This window comes from Saimiri boliviensis, chromosome 1 (genome assembly GCF_048565385.1).
Source record: "Saimiri boliviensis isolate mSaiBol1 chromosome 1, mSaiBol1.pri, whole genome shotgun sequence".
Lineage (NCBI taxonomy): Eukaryota > Metazoa > Chordata > Mammalia > Primates > Cebidae > Saimiri > Saimiri boliviensis.
The window spans coordinates 68,105,746-68,112,094 of NC_133449.1; the positions used below are offsets into that span (position 1 = coordinate 68,105,746).

The 6,349-nt window shown below is 45.9% G+C and overlaps 1 non-coding gene across 1 annotated transcript; it reads right to left on the minus strand.

The window, feature by feature from the left end:
• Positions 1-363: 363 nt before the first annotated feature.
• Positions 364-462, minus strand: LOC120362295 (small nucleolar RNA U13). The gene has a single exon (XR_005578249.2). It is a non-coding gene; the product is annotated as a small nucleolar RNA U13 (small nucleolar RNA).
• Between the last annotated feature and the right edge of the window lie 5,887 nt (positions 463-6,349).

The window sequence follows — 6,349 nt, forward strand, 5'->3', positions numbered from 1 at the left end:
CATCATCATCGGAGCCCTTCCTTATTTTCTGGCACAAGATGTTCCAGGCTCACCTTCTCCCTTCCCTGCACCAGCCCTGAGATCAGCCATTTCTCCAAGGAGCCCTGGTTCCTTTGAGCAGGATCTGATATTCAGAAACAAGGATCTGGATGTCAGGTGTGTGTGCTTCTTGCTACTGGCATGTCATCACTCCTAGGACCTCTCAGTGGTCAGAGCTAGGAAGAAAACCATAGAGCACACTTCTCTATATTTCTATCTCTCCCTCTCTCTATATATTAAAATGTGAGTTCATGCTGATACCTCCAATTCCAATCCCACACTCTAGGGCCTAGTCTGACCTTTCCCTTTATTTATTGTTTCTCACGTCACATGGTTAATGTGCCGATGTTGCAACAAGTGCGAGGGTGGCATGTCACACATGCGCAAACACCCAATCACCACGCTTACCAGCTGCAAAAGGATCATAACCTTCCCCTTGATATTTGCAACTTATTTCTTTACTAACGAGAAACCTGGCTCCAGGTTACTTATTTGCCTGGTTCTAAAATGCCCAGAAAGTAGTTTCCAAATTGCTAACTCATGCATCTATGGAAGAGAAGCCTGGAAGCAACCAGTTATTCAGATCACCCACCCAGTGCCAGGCATTCGTGGCCCCTGGCAGCAAATGAGACAGACAAATGAGGAAGCAGAGTGCAGCTGTCTGCAGGAGAGCAGAAGCCTCCCAGGTGTACAGGGCTTGCCTTGAGGACCAGTGTGAAGGTGTGTCCTTATCCGAGGACACAATGTGTCCATCAAGTGGGCAGCTGGAGTCACAGACCGAAGGCCATGAGTCCTGTCCTTTGGCCATGTGAGGGAAGAGGTGACTTGGTCTGCCCACCTGGTCCTCCACTACTAAGGAGCTGCTGCCAGCCCACATTCCTGGCACATCAATCACTGCAGCTGAGTCCACTGTTGCCGAGCAACCTCTGGTAAGGAAGCCTCTTGGCTGGGTAGCAAGGAGGGCAGACACTGGTCGGGCTACTGTGACCATCCACTCCACCTGGCTATTATGCTTTTCACTGAGGCTAATCAATTGGCTCTCAAGTTTTGACTGCTCAGATATTGTAGGTCAGCAACCCCTAAGCCTGAACTGTGCAACTCTGAGCTGGACTGTGGTGACTTCTCCAAGGCACAGGTGGTGCCCTTCCCATCTCTTGGAGCTCCTAGCAGAGCCTCTCCCTGCACTGGGAAGAGTGTGAAGGGAGCCGGGTTCTCTAGGACAGTCTGGGAGAGGGAGACAGGCAGGGCTTAGACTGACCCCATGCTGTGCTCCTCCCAGTCCTGTGCTGAGTGGGATGTCGAGGAGTCAGGAACAGCTCTCTAGAGATCTTTGAGTCTTAAAAGATGAATGTATGGATGTTTTCCAGGAATATATGGGGTACAGGGAGGACAGGGAAGAAAACAGGGAGGCAAAGACCAGCCTGCCGGTGTCAGCTAACGGAGACAGAGGAGAAGACAGGGGCCAGTGTGGACGCTCTCATATGGCCTTTGAGGAAACTCCAGGAGACCAGGAAGGTTGCATTTTTTTCAGTTCTAAAATGCACTCAATTCAAAGGTGTGTTTTAAGTTTATTAATATTTTTGGAGGAAAGAACAACCATCTCTGCAACTTAAATGTATGTGCCAATGGTATATTTGGATTTAAGAAGCAGTCAAAGGGGGAAGTGGGGGCAAAACAGAGAAACCACCTGACTTCTCAAGGACCAGCTCATATCCAGCTAGGCAATTTCCTATAAAGCAGGTTTTATCCCCATTTAGTAGATCGGAAATTGAGATTGGGAAAGGTTAATTTGTCCAATGTTATGCAAATGGTAAGTGGCTGAACTGACACTGGAATTTAAGCTGGCTTGACTTTGAAGCACTCAATTTTGTCAGCTGGAACAGTTTGGACAAACAAAGATTTTATTAAAATGAATTTAGGTTGTGTTCATCCATTATAAACAGAGCAAGGCAAGACAAAGTGGGTGAAAATGAATTCGAAAAGCTAAGGTAACTAACAACTAGGTCTTGGTTAACTAAGCAGTGTTTGCAAAACTCAGAAACTGTTAACTGTGGTTGGAAACATTCATTCTAAAAATCAATTTATAAAAATAAAAAATTCACCAAAAAATGTTTTCAGACAAGTATAGCAGACATAATTGGCTGAAAATAAATGAGGAGACGAAAAAAATCCTAAAACTCCTAACCCTCTCTTTTGATTGTTTTTATTGCTTTGTTTATTCTTTCATGGCTTAAATTCCTTTTAGTATTTTGTTTTGAATTACAAAAACAATGAGTGAGCCTTGCAGGAAAAGCAGAAACTTCAGTCAATCTATACCTATCTATATCTATCTCTGTATCTACATATCACGTGTGTGTGTATGTATAATATATACACACAGTTGTGTTTTTGTGGGTGCTTACTTTATAATAACTCATTAAACAGCCCCTTTATGCTTTATGCACTTTTACACACACACACACACACACACACACACACATATTTCAAATAGATATAAAAACTTTGAACTACTCACCCTGCTTAGGATTTTTATAAAGTAAGCTATTACTTTATATTTTGTATAAATATACTTTATACAAATATAAAATTACTTTATATTTTGTATGCTTTAGTATTTTTCCAGAACTTTCTCTATATTCACTCTTATGAATGCATTTTCTTTCATTCTTTCTCTTTCATTTTCTCGTTCTTGCCTTTTCCTTCTCTCCTTTTAACAAAAATAAGATTACAGAGTAATTTCTGTTTTGTAAACTTTCATTCTTTATTAAACCAGTCCTCTGTTCATTGGAGTGCAATGGCATGATCTCGGCTCATTGCAAACTCTACCTTGTGGGTTCAAGTGACTCTCCTGCCTCAGCCTCCTGAGTAGCTGGGATTACAGGCACCAGCCATCACGCCTAGCTAATTATTGTATGTTTAGTAGAGATGAAGATTTCACCATGTTGGCCAGTAATTATTGTATGTTTAGTAGAGATGAGGGTTTCACCGTGTTGGCCAGTAATTATTGTATGTTTAGTAGAGATGAGGGTTTCACCGTGTTGGCCAGTAATTATTGTATGTTTAGTAGAGATGAGGTTTTCACCATGTTGGCCAGGCTAGTCTGGAACTCCTGACCTCAAGTGATCCGCCTGCCTCGGCCTCCCAAAGTGCTGAGATTACAGGTGTGAGCCACTGCGTCTGGCCTCCTCTATTTTTTTTTAATTTTTAAATTTTTTTTTCTGAGACGGAGTTTCGCTCTTGTTACCCAGGCTGGAGTGCAGTGGCGCGATCTCGGCTCACCGCAACCTCCGCCTCCTGGCCTCCCCTGTTTTTTAGCATTTATACTGTTTTCAACATTTGGCTGTTACAAACCTCACAGTACAGTAATGAAAAGGAATGTACTGCAACCACACAACAAAAACAAATGTCAGTGTTGAGTGAAAGAAGCCAGACACAAAACATATAAAACAAGATTTTGTTTGTGTCATATTCTCAGACAGGCAAACCTAAAGCCCAGCCTTAGAGATGCGTTCTTAGGAGGCAACAGGACAAAGGCGAAGAGGACGTGGTCACCCCAGCAGCGGGGTGGCTGTGTCCTTCAGTGCCAACGAGGGTGTTGTCAGGGACACTCAAGGGTACCTGGGGGCCAGTGTCATCCTGGCTGTTCACCAGTTGTGTTTTTGTGGGTGCTCACTTTACAGTAACTCATTAAACAGCACCTTTATGTTTTATGCACGTTTACATCTGTATGTGCCAGTCGGGCATGGTGGCTCACACCTGTAATCCCAGCACTTTGGGAGACTGAGGCGGGCAGATCACCTGAGGTCGGGTGTTTGAGACCAGCCTGGCCAACATGGCGAAACCCTGTCTTTACTAAAAATAAAAAAATTAGCTGGGTGTGATGGCATGTGCCTCTAGTCCCAGCTACTTGGGAGACTGAGGCAGGGGAATCACTTGAACCCAGGAGGTGGAGGTTGCAGTGAGCTAAGATCATGCTATTGCACTCCAGCCTGGGCAAAAGAGTGAGACCCTATTTCAAAAAACCAAAAACCAAAAACAAACAAACAAAAAAAGCAAATACATATACACGTGCCAAATTATGATAAGAAAATGTTTCAAATAAACAGAATGAAAATAGATAACTAAAAAATTAACTAGAAATTTAAAGCACAGGATAAAACTAAATATCCTGAAATTTATAAGCAAAATACTTGAAAAGGCACAAAAGGATGCAATTCACCTTCATGCTGCATTAAAATGGCAATTTTTGATAAATAATGTGGAGTATACTTGTAGACCAAATTGTCCTTTGGGCTGAATTGTTTCCTCTGTAAACTTTTTCTCAGCCAATTGTTTTCTGTCACATTGCTTTTGTTTGTGAACTAATCACCAGGATTCTTCCAAAGCCCAGGCATTTTCTGTGGCCCTCACCGTTCTGTACAACTCTGATGGTGATCAAGTCTTTAGTGTTTAGTAAAAACCTCACTGGCTGTGTTTCACCATCTCTGCTTGGGGCCATATGATACTAGACACTCTTGTCCTGCCTTAGCTCTGAGTCTGAAGTTCACCTCTGTCTTTCTTAAAAAGCATTGATTCATTGATTGATTGATTCATTCATTCATTCATCCATTTGGGAATCCATCCACCAGTGCCATAGCTGAGCACCCACAGGCATGGTCCTGGGCACTGGGTCAAAGCCGCAGGGGGCCCGCAGTCTCTGCTGCAGCAGAGCTTCGTGTGAACATCGAACAGATAAAATACAAGGTGTCAGGTGGTGGTAAGAGAAAATGAAATGCATCACTGCGGGGCCAGCAGATAGAAAGTGACCAGGGAGCTGCGATTTTATACAGGTGGAGTGGCGGGGGGGACTCAAGAACACAGGGACGTTTGCTCGGCGACCTGAGTGAAGCGCAGTCTGCCGGGAGGGTGCGGGGCAGCGGCCAGGCAGGCGCCCCAAGTGGGGGCCCCCAGGTGTCGGGGAAGAGTGAGTGAGGAGAGGGGTGGGAGATGGGTGGGGAGTGGCCAGGGCCTGATTAGGCGGCAACCCGCCGCGGGGGAGGCCTGGGTGCTGACGTTCGCGGGAGGGCAGGGTTTACAGGGGACGCGGGGTGGAGGCAGAGCGAGGAGACAGGGAGAGCAGCTCGGAGGCTTCGGTGGGGTCTGGTGGCCCCAGGGGCAGGGCAGCCCTCTCCCTCGGGGCCTCTACCTGCGACCAAAGGGCTTCACTCTGTGTAGGAGCAGCCAACCCCCTTTCCTCCCGTAATCGGCACCACCCTCCGTGGATGCAGCCTTCCCAGCCAAGCCCGGAGCCTCCAGTGATCCCTCCTAAAGGCATCTTGTCCAAGCTGCCCGCGGCTGGAGCCGTCAAGCACTTTCGGATCCTGGTTCTGTGAGGCCCTCAGTGCCATCTGGCAAGCTCGGGGTCTTCCCTAAATGTAGAGAATGTGCCATCCATATCCGACTGCAAGTGGCTGTATTGACCTTGAGTGGAACAGGCTGTGGACAGTGTCCCCTCCATGCCCCTGGACAGCTTCCTGCAGGTGACCTGTCTCGGCTAATCTAAACTTGGTGGGGCCAGGAGGAATGGGGTAATAAAATACCAAAATTTAAAAGTGATTTACTTTTGATTGTTTGTTTGAGACAGGGTCTCACTCTGTGGCCTAGGCTGGAGTGTGGTAGTGCAATCACAGCTCACTGCAGAGCTGACCTCCCTGGGCTCAAGCAATTCTCCTGCCTCAGCCTCCCAAGTGGCTGGGACCAGGTGCAGGCCACCACCTCAGCTAGTTTTCTGTTTTTTTTTTTGTTTTGTTTTTTTGGGTTTTTTGTTTTTTTGTTTTTGAGTGACAGGTCTCCTTCTGTCTCCCAGGCTTACTTTAAAAAAATCTGTAACAGAGTGGATTCAAAACTAGTTCTATATAATCATTATGCTCATTTACTTGCAATCCAATGAACTTTCTCTAGTTGAGGAGAAAGGGTGGTAGTCCTTCCTGTTTCTGATGGGGACTCAGACCCAGCTCAGCATCTCCACCGCCTCTGGCCTCTGTGGAAAGCCCCAGAGGAGCCCCAATTCTTCTAGACAGGAGGGAGGATTTCCAGTCCCAGGCAGCTCCCCTCTAGTCCTTGGCTAGTATGTTTTTATAACTAAAAACAAAAAACAAAACAAAACAAACAACAACAACAAAAAACCCTCGCACTCACCTCCCCCTCCACACTCTTGACCCCAATAACCTCACTCCTGCTTAGTCAGCCTCACTTCCATCTGCTTGCAAAAGCATGTTTTATTTCACACAGTGACTCTGCATGGCAGTATCCTCTTGTTCTTGGCAAAGGT